General features: G+C 45.4%; 1 protein-coding gene across 1 annotated transcript in view; it reads right to left on the bottom strand.

The window, feature by feature from the left end:
- The window catches only part of LOC100116904 (peroxidasin), a 238,883-nt gene extending 232,067 nt beyond the window's left edge, over nucleotides 1–6,816 (bottom strand). Inside the window, exon 1 of the mRNA XM_031924211.2 lies at nucleotides 6,367–6,816. The gene's annotated coding sequence lies outside the window, so the exon portion shown is untranslated. The remainder of the gene's footprint in view (nucleotides 1–6,366) is intronic.
- Between the last annotated feature and the right edge of the window lie 6,098 nt (nucleotides 6,817–12,914).

Here is a 12,914-nt window from a genome sequence, read left to right on the forward strand (position 1 = left end):
AACCAGACTTGCTACTCACTTGCGGAAGATCAGCATACGAGGGAAAAACTAAAATGTCGAATTTTGGCTCAGTTTCAGCAAGAAACGTCTCCCGGCGAAAGAGATTAAAAAAACATATAACAGATTCCTCGTAGAATTTACAAAGTAGGTATACTTTTCTATTAGCCAACCACAAATAAGACCGAAGTAGTAAGACTGAGTATTATGTACCGAAGAGGAGTGAAAACTTCAACTCGTTTATGACTTGCAAGGTATCATCAGCCTTATTCTATAGCGCAGGTATTTGCATTGACCCCTTATTCATCTAATAGCAGCTCGACGCAAATGTTCTCTCTCGGCTCTTTCGTGCACAATGCAGAAGCCTCCTCCTCGATACCTCCTCTCATCCTTTCTACGCGATTATCCCCTCCCGCGACTATTTTTCTTCCCTCGAGCCGTGATCTCCGTTCTCGCTCTTAGCAACCTGCTTTTTCCACGAAACTAGCTTCGGACGGAATTTCCCCGTCCGTCTGGCTGTTTGATTTGCCAGCGAGAATGAGGCGAGAGGAATACAGTGTGCAGTACATATCGGCTTTGCTTTATTCTCGAAGCTATATCGCCTGCAATGCTTTTCAGTTTTAGGGGATGAAGACGGGAATAAGAGCTTTGAGCGGATGAAGACGTGAAAATGGAGTACAAAAGAAAGTTTAGTTCGGTTTACACTTTACTCGAGATTAAAACGGATTTATGCATACAGAAGTAGCGACGGAAAAAACTGGTTTGATTTGATTTTCATTTGATTATTTGTTACAAGCTGAATGTAAGTGTCCTTGAACAAAGATCTTTTGCTAACAAAAGTCATTGCTCATTTATTATCCTACAGCATAAACTGTCTGCTTGAAATTTTTCCCACAAGCACCGTTTCAATGTTGGATTAATTTCCAGAAAAAGATATTTAAAAAGCCTTTGTAGAATTACCTAAGAACGCGCAATTGTTATATCTCGGTCTTTCGAATAATTCAACGCCACCTCACCGCCGCTGTCGCCACTCGGACAAAAAAAGACTGGCTGACCGCGGCTTTATTTGCGCGGGCATCAAAAAAGCATTAGGCTGCAAATAAAGAAGCTAAAAACCGCCGGCTCAACGCGCATGAAAATGCAGACATTCGCGCCTAGTGCTCGGCGCATGAAAAAATCACGCGCCAATTACCTAAAAGCAAAAGCGTGCGCGGGAGAGGGAAAAAAATATTCGCACCCGATCCCTCAAAAACGAAAGCCATCTCATTTGCACAAAGAAGCTGGCGCTTTTGTATGCATGCCCACACGCAGAGGCACACACACAGCTCTCTCTCTCTCTCTCTCTTTCTCGCTTTCTCGTTTTCTAAAGCGACGCATGAAGATTGCGATCCGCGATAATGAAACGAAACGAGAGGATCTCCTCGCCGTCGCTTTTATTCCGAAAGAACTGCAGCGGCACGTCCTTTCGCTCTCGTTCTTATTAGCTCGCGCGCGTGCACGGTCTGTTTGTTTTGCCGTCTGTCTCGCGAGTCAATCGTCAAAGAGAGAGAGAGAGAGAGAGAGAGAGAGAGAGAGAGCCGAGAGATGTGCCGGAAATAGGATTATAGCCGCGACGTGTAATACTGCGGAGCCGATGCTGCTGGCGTCGGGAGATTGAACGAGTGTCGGAGCTTTTCGAGAAATTCAATTTACGGATTTAAATGGCGTCGCGCAGGAGTTTTCGAAAACTCGTCTTCAAGTGTGATTATAACGTGGAAAAGCTGCTTTTTTCGCGTACGCGTGTACGTCGATGTTGAACTTGAATGCTTGAACAACAAAGATATAGCACTCGAGCTTTCGGATGGCCTCGTTATACGGCGATGTTTTAATAGAATATAAGAGGGAGAAGGGCAGACGGCGAAGATCACCGAATGACGAAAACACGTCGAGCACCCGACAAATATTGACCCTGCGGAATGTGAAAATTCTTATTCGAGGTTTAAGCGATCGGAACATTTGAATTTCAAAATTAATTGGACAGCACCGGAGAGACAAAAAAAGAGTCGAACGCAACGAGGGCGTGTTGCAGTCACAGAATGCCGGCTCTATAATGCGAAAAGACAAAGCGCTGAAATATAAATTGATAAAATCAATTGTATGGAACGTAGGCTGTGCGCGCTGCTCGCGTTTCCTTGTATTAAAACTCGCACGCAGGTAGCACGCCGCGTATTCTTTTATTAAAAATAACAAAAGGCAACGTATAATCGGATTCGTAGAAACACACGCACACTACGCCTGCTGCCATAAAAGTCTTAATTAATCCATCATGAACGAAGTCAAAAGCCATTTATCACCGTGTGTGTGTGTGTGTGTATGTGTGTGTGTGTGTAACTTAAGCGGAGATGATGATCAACGAGCTTGATTCAAGACAAACGAGGACTTTTGAACGAACAAATGATGGCGAGGTGTGTTTGCGTGCATTACACGATTGTCTAAGCCCGCCGAAAGAAGATCTGCAGAATTGCATCAGCCGACACAGCAGAAAAGCAGTCTCGATAATCGAGAGCGAGAGAGAGACCAATACCACGTGGGGAGCCTTCATTTTCAATCTTCCTCTGCAGCAGTAATACTTCCGCGAGAGACAGAGAAAGGAGCTCGATATCGAATGTCGATGCGCCACACCCGCGCGTACGTACACAGAGAGAGAGAGAGAGAGAGAGGGGGGGGGAGAGACAACCTCCGAGGAAGAGAGAGAGAGAGGAGCGATATTTTCCGCGGAATTATTCAGCGTGACTTTCGATAGACGCGCAGGCGTTGCTGCTGCCGCTCGTTATACGTATACGTAGAGAAAGGAGCACGATGCGTATAGCTCTGCTGGAGGATCTCGTGACTTTCGGATTGCTCCGAGGCTTTTGTGCAGCGCATACGATTTCTTTAGAGGCTCTACCTCTCTCTCTTTCTCTTTCTTTTAGAGAATTGTATAGGGAGCTGCAAGCGGGCTCTGTTTTCGCGCGTCGAAGAAACAAAAGTCGGATGTATGCTATGAATAAAATACGTCGAAGGGTGCTGTGTGTCTATTGCTTTCTGAATACCAGCTTATCAAGGCTTTTTTCCCTTTCGCGCGTCGCATCGGCTGTAAAAACATTTGTCAAAGGTTATAGTTAAGTGTGAACGTTTTATAGCGACATTAAGATCTGTGACTTTATTCCGCCGTGCACTGAGAAAAAAGAATTCTTAACTGTTAAGAAAATTGGATTAAAATATGGAGAAATCCAAGCGTCCTAACAGTTAGGTTTTCAGATTTTTGAATTTTCGTAACTTTCTTTCCATCGACGTAAAATCACTAGCACTTTATAATTACTTGTTTTCACTTCTTATTATCATTTAGTATCGCTCTGAGACTATTCGATGTTAAAAGATTCTTTGTTTTTGCAAAATATATTCGAATGGTAGCACGATAGGTATCATACGAATATAACCTTACACATAACCCCGCCTTTCTCTGTGCATGAAACTATCACAAAAGTATTTATGATATTTTAAATGTTGTGCATCAATATGCTTTCTTCCAGGTAGGTAAAAAAGCATATCACGCGTGAAATAATATAAACGCAGGTACGGGTCTCCGATTGCAGCCGACACGTTTCGACGCCTCGCGTAGTCGCGTGCCGACGAGTCGCTCTGTTGCTGCACTCGGTCGATAAGTTTTTACTGACAGTGCGCCACATTCGCTCAAAAATTCCTAAATCCTTAATAGTTAAGAATTCTACTCTTACTATGAAGAAATTTTCGTTTGCAACAAATACATGAAAAATAAGCTATGGTTAAGTCGCGAATCCTTTGCGACAAGGATTCTTTTCTCTCAGTGTGGAGATCAAGTCGTATTAAAGGGGGAAAAAATTAATTTAAAAAGACGCAGCCGAGTCCGATTGGACGGTCGTTCTGTATTTATCTGCGGCAATTTCCTACGATGTACACCAGCTCCCTCTGTGACGCTAACAAGTAGCACTGAAGAAAATTAAATAAGCGGCCGCAGACTCGAGCGGTATCTTCAATTTTAATTTTTGCATTGTACCCCCCCCCCCCCCCCCGCGCTCTTTTCCGGAAGCGCTAATTACTTTTCGTCGCGTAGCGCCGGCTCTCGAGTTGAAACAAATAAATTCTGCGAACGCAAAAGCTGCACACGGAATTTCAGAATTCATCATACCCTTTACAACGAGGAACGCACACACAACTAATTAACGCCAGAAATCCAGAGCGTCTACTCGTTAATTACATCCGAATAAGCGACCAAAACGAAAACATCGACGACTATATGCATAGGCGCAAAGCACCAGCCCCGTTTATAATCCGCGCACCGCGGGATATCAGAACTTTTGCCGTATCAAATCAACGAGCTCTTTGTCCCCCTGCATGCGAGTGTGTGAAAACAAACGAAATCCGTCGGACGCGACACCGCGCGCACACGGCAAACAACAACGCTCGAAACTTTTCAATTGATAATTACACGCGAACTGACAGTCGACAAAAAGAATGAAGAGCCGCGACGACTGTAGCGTTTGACAGAATATGTGTTTGTACACTACTACTCGAGTGGCTTCTTCTCGACGCGCAATTGAATGAAGCGCGTCAAAACAAAGCGCCGAGCTTTCCACGCGTGTTTGCGGCTGTCAGAGAAAATATAATAAACAAAGAGAGGGAGGGAAAAATGACGTCCGGAATAAAAAGTCGACTGTGGAGGCGGAAGAGAGCGTAAACACGTCGCCGGGGATTGATGCTGCCTTTTTTGAATGAAAGAGAGGCTTACAACGCCTACTTGACTTTCGGGTGTATGTGTGTGTGTGTGTGTGTGTGTGTGTACGTGTCGTCGCTGATGCTAAGTAACGCCGAGCATTCGGAGCTGATTTATAGCATTATTTAATTAGAGTACTCGAAGGCATGCAATTAGATATGTAGGAAAACTACAGCCGGTATTTATTAACTTGTTGAGCTATACTTTATCTGATATTATTATACTAAAATATCTCATAAAATATTTTTCAAGCAAAGTCAAGTCTATTACTGGCTTATTTGTTGTTGGTCAAGACTTTTACGCTCATGAGTCTATTGCAAACAGTATTTTTAAAGTATGTGCAAGTGTACTTTTTATTGCATTTTAAATTCGTATTATTATTAATTAAAAGCATGCTCATCTTATATAGATGTAATGTATTTTGCAGGTATTTTAAAATAAGTTCTATGGATTGGATAAACATAACTCTACAACCATTCTATTAATATTAAATCTTGTATTGTGTATTGAATGCAGAGTAAGATTATACATAGAGCTACTACTAATATTAACCAGCTATTATTTCTGCTACTAAAAAGTGTTTTAAAATGGTTTGAAAAATCGTTTATCACGGGGCTAAAAAGGACCATTTATCGCCTATTTCTACTAGTTTAAGATGTTTACTAGCGATTAGAAGGAAATCGCATCTTGTTTGTTGCAACCTCATAAACTAGATGAGTTGAGCATTAAAATTATTTTTTTTTTCAGAAACTTGAAAAGTTAATTTATTTTATTTTGCCTCAGAGTCGCGAAAACATTCATAAAGTGACGAATTCTTGATTAACGTGCTCAAGCATTCTTCTTTGAACAATAAAGTTCCATAATATGAATTTATTTGGTTTTAGTGCGTAGACATCAGTTCATATGTAAACGTTTTGAAGTGCATTTGGAATTACTGGGAAAACACTACACCAGAATGTTTTTTAATTTTTACACAACGATCACCAAAACTGGATCTTAAAACGCTAAAAGTATCATCAATTAGTCGCCGTCGTCATAACGTGATGTTTTTTAAGTCTGATATTATATCTGATAGAATAATATGGCTATATAAGCTATACGCTCGAAAGTTGCTCAAAGACACTCAGGTTCACCGTAATTTAAAAAGTTAATTTTCTTAGAAACCCGCTAACTAGAGAAGGATCATACTTTGGAATTATGGGCTTTGATCATTCTCTGTGAGGCGTTAGCCAGTCACAAAGGACGAGAGGCAGAGCAGCTTGTAATTTAATCTCGTAGGCTCTGTATAGGCCTTAAGACGGAGATGCAAGTAAGACACTGCAGTTAGAGTTTGTATTAGATTGCCAGGCGTCTAAATGATGAGTTCATCAATCATTGCAAATACAAACACGAATACCCGCACCTCATAATAGAAAAATGCTTCGCAAACAGTCGTTACAAGGAGTTATCTCTTTCAACGAACTGTCGCATCGACACCGTTAAGTATAAACAACAACATTTTCTCAGACAGCACATGAGAAACTTGCTGCTTGAAAATAAAACGTAAACGCCAGTACGTCACGACACATGCACCAAAAACATCGCTCGCGCGCGCCTACCTTGTAAGAACTATCGCGAGCCTCCAGAGACAGTAGTGCAGGGCTGAGGCATCCGCTATCCTCGATCTCGGTTCAACGGCAGTTCGTCAACGTGAAAACCGTCTGCCTCCACGATACGTATGTATCTCACTATTTCAAACCATCAACATCGCGCACACCATTGTTATCCTCGCGCAGCAGATCGAGGCAATAGAGATGGAACAAAAATTAATAACATAAAGCACTGGAGCACTCCGTTTGAAAAAAATCCTGAACTATCGGTCGCGGGCGAACAGCTGATTTGTCCAGAGACACGTGTGGGCCGAGCACAGTACGGACGACGGGTCGTTGTCCAGTGGAGATCGGTAACCGTACCGAAATCCACTATACATACAGACGTACAGCGCGGGGGCGAGGTTCGGCTTTACGAGCGAACACGCGAGCGCCTCGCTGGAACATCGGCGGAGGACTGCCGGGCGGCTCGCTCAGCCGCGGCCCATCGCGCAACACGCCGACGCATCTGCTCCGCGCGCCTGCTCGAGAGGGGCTGCGCGCGCTTTTGCCTATTATATACATCTATATGTATACTCTCTCGTGTGACCAACATGCGAGCCTGGACCGCCGCTGCTCAGTTATAATCGTTGCTTGTTTTCAGCGCACTAAAAAGTCAATTGCAGCGCAACCGATGATAATAATAGACGCGACTTGTTATTTTTCCTCTTCGATAAAGGTCTCCTATAAACTGGCTCGAAATTATCTCTCCAGCCGTACGCTAGCGATGACGTTTTTACGACACTGCGGGGCGAAAATCATGGGATATGAAACAGTTCGAGCGTTATACGGACGCGGTACATAATCGAGCGCCGCCTACTACCTCGTATACTGAAAATCCTTACGGGATTTGATTTTGAATAATAGCAGTATAAAAAGCCGATGATGGCACGTCATGACGTACTCGACTACACTTTTACGATCCTCTGCTCCGTCAATAACACAAGATTCGATGCGCCCGGCAGTAGTACAAGTCGGCGTTTGGTCAGCCCACCGATAAACGCGTCAATTCGACGTGAGCGGAAGTAAAGTTAGACGGTTGAAGCGGCAAACGAGAGCGTAAACAAAGAGAAAAGCAAAGCCGCTTCGCCAAGAAGAGAGAAAGGCAGCCGCACGAATTATCGCATGAGGGGCGCGCGCGTAAATTCCTCCGCATTCTCGGCGGCGGCGCACAACGATAAAGCCTAGGGAATGTGCAGAGGCGGCCGCTTTAATCCGTGCCTTAATGTAAGGACACTTTCTCTTCATTAGCGCGCGGATATCGCCAACTTTCCCTCGTCGGCCCCCGCCGCCGCGTGTTTTGCCTTTCGTTTCCCATAAGCGTGCGCGCGCGCGCGCGCGGCGGCCCGGGGCTTATTTGGAGCAGGATAAAGAAGCTTGTTTAGGGCTGAGCGATATATTCAGGAAGCTGCGCGCGCCGTGTCTGATTTCGGATTTTTCGAATGCCTCGCGAATTCTCGGGAAGGAATAATCGCGAGCGGAGAATAATGAGCGATGATGCGTTGCATAACGGATGCTGATGTGTATTTTCGCTGAAATTTTCATAAACGAAATGAGGAAAGTTAACATAGGGATGAAACGTGTAACGTAATATCAGCGCAGGTAGGAAGAGGTCCCAAGTTTTTAATTTTTCGTCTTTAATCTAATGGGGAATACGCAGAATTTTCGGATTTTTCATTTGATCATAAAAACACTTGCTCTAATAACATCAAAAATATGCTGTCCTGGACAGAAGAAAAAAATATATAAAACAAGGGGCAGGCAGCATCATTATATACACTCAAAAAAGCACACACAGGCTTACAAATAGTCGCGGACGCCCCCGCGCATTGTATATGGGTCGAGTGAGTTTCATATCGGCGTTGGACGGCTATATTGCCAATAATTACCGCGACAATTACCCTTAACGATCCCGGCCGGAAGCTCTTTCAGCCCCGGCTAGCCGGAGCAGCAGCTGCTGCGTCTCGCACGGGCCATTGAAGCTCCGATATGCGTTATACACGTGCGTTACGGACCGTTGATTGGTCCTATATCTCCCCCCTCCACCTCTACCTACGCTGCGCTGTGTTGAGAGCTACCAGGTGGATATTACGAGTGATTATTAAAAAGACTGGATCGATCGCTTCGCTGTAAAAGTTTGTTAAGTGGTGACAGCAGTGCGCGATCAGGTGATGAGCGAGTACGACGGGAAAAGTGATCCTATTTCTTCGTTGATTATAGTTTATTTTCCATGATTCAACGAAATGTTCGGGCAAACATTGGTTCATCAAGGTCAGACACTCGAGCTACAAAACACGAGACGTTCCCAAAGAATATCCAGCAGAATACACTGTCTATCATCGACGAGAAGAAAAAAAACAATACCCACTTCTCGCTGTATTAAATTTCAGCCGGGCGCGTATAGTCACCTTGACTCTGTCTCGCGATAAGCACCTGTCGATCAGTAGTCCATAAAAAATAGAAAAAGTCAAAGACGTGGGTCGGTCTCCTTTACGACCTTCGCTTCGGCCCCCGATCAGCCGTAAAAAAAAATCGACGGCACGGCGCCGCCCGCCGAGACTGCGATGGAATATCACGCGAGGGATGAACGAGCTGCGCGCAATCGAATTACTCTTGCTTCGATAAATTCGCTTGGCATCCGATGAATGACGATCGAGCGCATGGTCGTCCTTTTTTTCGCAAAAAAAATCTCACTGTGTACTACATGTACATTTCAAACTGGACGAACAAGCCTAGACCAAAGAAGCACTTCAGCACTTATCAGTCACAAAATTCGTAGATCCTCGGTACAGGTATTAAAGACACGAGCGGGAAAAGGAACGCAAAGGCGCTCAATTAGTGCGGGCGGTATAATCGAATGACCTCGCGCGAATTTTAAAGTCGATGGGGCGATCGATACTCCGATGGACTATCAATAAGTCGCTTATTCCTTGAGATGATGGCTCGGGCGGATTATGCCCGGGCATTTTAATCACATTATAGTCGTCGATCGGACTATTAAGCCCTGTATCGCTGACAATTCGTGCATGATAGAGTGAGCTGAAATTGAGTCAGCCAGAAAACTACAGGTGTGTACGATACGTACGAAACTTCGTCACACTGAGCTATCTCTTGATAAACCGAATACAATTATGATCCTCTCATAAAACGAGTTCTTTCATGTCATACACACACGTCCGAAGCATGATCAAGCAGAAAACAAGCTCAACCCTCGCACTGAGGCACGTAAATTACAGTCGGCGCACCGACGCGCGAACAATCCGACGCTGCCCTGTGTATGTGTATACTGCGGTGGCGGTGGGGCCGACTTGTCATCGGCCCGTGAATAAAAGCGCCGCAGCGTGTGCGAGGTTGCATGGGAAGCGCGCGAACGGCCGCAATAAACGCAATGACGCAGGCGTGCTGCAGCGCGCTAAGGAGCCGTGCGCGCATTATTCGCGCGGGCGGTAGTGGTGTAGGCTGCATCGCTTCTCGCTCTCGCGATTTGCACGGGAACAGAGGAAGGATATGCGGGGGATATCGCGCTTGCGTTTGTTGCATGTTCTTTGGAAATTGTCAGTGCGAGTAAATTTTGGTTTTTCATTGGCTTTTTGGCAAGGCTGAGGTGTGCCGCTGCGCCTACACTTTGCGATATGTGTTTAGCGAAAAGATGTGCCGACGAAAAGTTACACATTTTATTGTGAGGATGCATGGATTCTGCAAAAATTATGTAAAAGTTTATTATCAATGCATATTATTTCGAGGAAAATGTTAAAGTGCCAATGTCAAAATGTCACTTGGTAAACGATTAATTTCATACAAGACAGACAAATAATTGTAGTCGTTATAAAAGAAAAAATGTAAAAAAGCTGCTTTCCAAAACATCGGAGAAATTCAATCGTAATAGCCGCTCAAGACAGACAGGGCAGATCATCGCGCAAGATCAGCGCTCTCGCGCGCGGATATAAAGTTTCAAAACAATCCATCGGAGCGCATAGCACTGGATCACATATATTCTATAAATAAAAGGTGCAGCTCGGATTTCCTCCGCGTATATATATCCTCCGAGTTATCGATAACCCATCAAGAATACGTCGTAAACAAAGCAGCCGACACAGCTCGATTTCGAAAGTTGCCGGGTTTCCGCATCGCGGAGACAGCATAGACCGGAATAAAAAAAAGGAAACCTCTGCCCCCCCCCCCCCAAAACGATCCCCCGACGCCGCTCTGCTGCTGGGGTATACATACAAAAGAGGCGAACTGCATTACGAAGAAGAAAGTCGAGAGGCAGAAACTGCAGTTATACTTAGCCACGAATCTCGTTTCCTCTCCTCCACTGTATACTCGATATATCACTCTACCAGACGCAGCATCTCCAGATGCGAAAGAAGGAGAGCTGCAGCTGCCCTCGTGTCCTGCGGAAAACGTCAAGCGCGCAAACACACACACACGCGCGCGCGAAAGTTTGGCTCGATTTATCACGAGGCGGCGCCTAATGCTAAGCACGGGCAGAAAGCTAGCGCGCCAAATTCATGCGCGCGCTGCAGTGTGTACCTTTTCACTTATACGACTGCATACGCGCGAGGATTCTCTATGTTTGTGTGCGTAGAGAGAGGAAGTAGGGGGAGGGGAGGCGAACGACAACAAATTACGCCGGACGCGCAACGAATCCAATTACCCCGACTAACTTGCAAACAAACAGTTTGCGTGTATATATGTACGTTCGGCGCGGGGACTCCGAGTGATTTGGAATGATAATTTGCCGAGTGCGAGTCTTTCACGAGCCAGAGCTCCGTCGTGATGTACGCGTTCGCCGATGTGTTTAGAGCATGATTGCGCGCCTTGTGACAAGTTGCTGCCGACGGACCCACTGGAATTAACGGCATTGGCTCGCGAGAGCTGTTTTACGCTCTGGGCTATCGATATGCAAAGATTAGTTTGGGCCGGCCGTTAATCGCGAGGAACGCAGAGTATAAAAACTTCAATTTTAAGCCTCCAAAACGAGGAGCAACATTCAAACGAATTAAAACCGGACAACGTTTCAAAAATCATCGCAGCGTGAACCAACCGCATGGCCGCTCGCTTGCTACACAGAAAACCGATTAAATTCCATCAAACGCCGCGATGTATCAAATCTCGCGCGGCGCTCGAGCAAATATAGCGGAAAAAAGCTTTTGCGGCAGGAGTAGAGCTTTTTGAAAAATCCCCGTATACGTAAAAGCCATATTTTCAGGCACGAAACAAACGACTTGACGGATCGAGCCTCCGGCCTATCGATCAGATTTCGCCGCGGCCGGTGCCTCTCCACCAAGTCGGATAAAATGCATCGACGTTATATAATATTAAACGCTTCATCATTCCGCTCGACGTGTCGTGAGAGGAATACCGATAAGAGCGCCCCGCGCGGCTTCGAATTTTATTGGCCGTCTTCGGGCATAACCCCTTCCATCACGTCGATGTTTTTCCGGCCGACACACACACACGCACACACACACATATATATATATGAATAAGAAGAATGCGAGCCCGCGCCGCCGCCGTCAGCCGCACGCGTCCGCCCTCTGTACTGGATTTATTTCCGAGAGAAATCATGGACTGTCCGCGTGTGCGATATCATGATTTTAAGGCTGTCGCGTTTGCGTATAGTACAGTGGATCGCGAGAGCTGCGCGCGTGGGCTGAAGTGATTGGGAATCTGGTTATTTTGGGCGATTTTTGGGATTATTGCGCGCTGCTCTCGCGGGGATAATGAGATCGCGGATTTTGAACGAGCTGCTAGATTAACAGGGTAATCGGAGCGATGGCGAACAAAGCTAGCCGCATAAATCAATTTTCCGAAATTGAACACAAACATTGCGAGTAAATTCAGTTTTTGAGGGAAGGTATATGTCGGCCCTTTCCGCTGAGCGGTACATGATTTTATGGATATAAATTAGCGATTGCTCTGTCGAAATGATATCGTTCGAAGCTATTCGCTAAAATCGATCTTTTTTTATATTGGAATTCGAAATGAGAAGATTTTGACACTTGAAAAGACACGGTATCGTTGGTGAAAGGTGCGAGTAAAAAATGGCGCATCGTTACTAGTATAACGAAAATCTCAATTCTCTACGAAATCTTTTAATCTTTCCTTTTCAATCGGTCGTTTCGCCAACCATTGGACTTAATTAAACCTTTGAGGACGTCTCCAAGGTCCTGCTACACTCCAAAACGCGTACGTTTTTTGCGCGGATCTTTGGTCGAATACCTTCGAAAGTAGGAACGTCGAGCCCACATCAGGGAAAAAATTCGCGTCCTAAAAGTATCTCATACGCCGTCCATCTTCGCGAAAATCCGCAGCGCACGCATCAGCCGCTATGACAGCCACTCTCCTCCCTCTGTACCTGTATACAGCCACGAGGAAGAAGCAACAGCGGCACCAGATTACATCCTCGGCGGAATAATGAGGAGAAACGAGGCGTATACGCGATGACCGACAGCGACACGCGGCTGTATTTTCTCGGCTACGGCTTTTACTTTTCGGACACTGCCCGCGCGCAG

The sequence above is a fragment of the Nasonia vitripennis genome, chromosome 2, assembly GCF_009193385.2.
Source record: "Nasonia vitripennis strain AsymCx chromosome 2, Nvit_psr_1.1, whole genome shotgun sequence".
NCBI classification, from domain to species: Eukaryota; Metazoa; Arthropoda; class Insecta; order Hymenoptera; family Pteromalidae; genus Nasonia; species Nasonia vitripennis.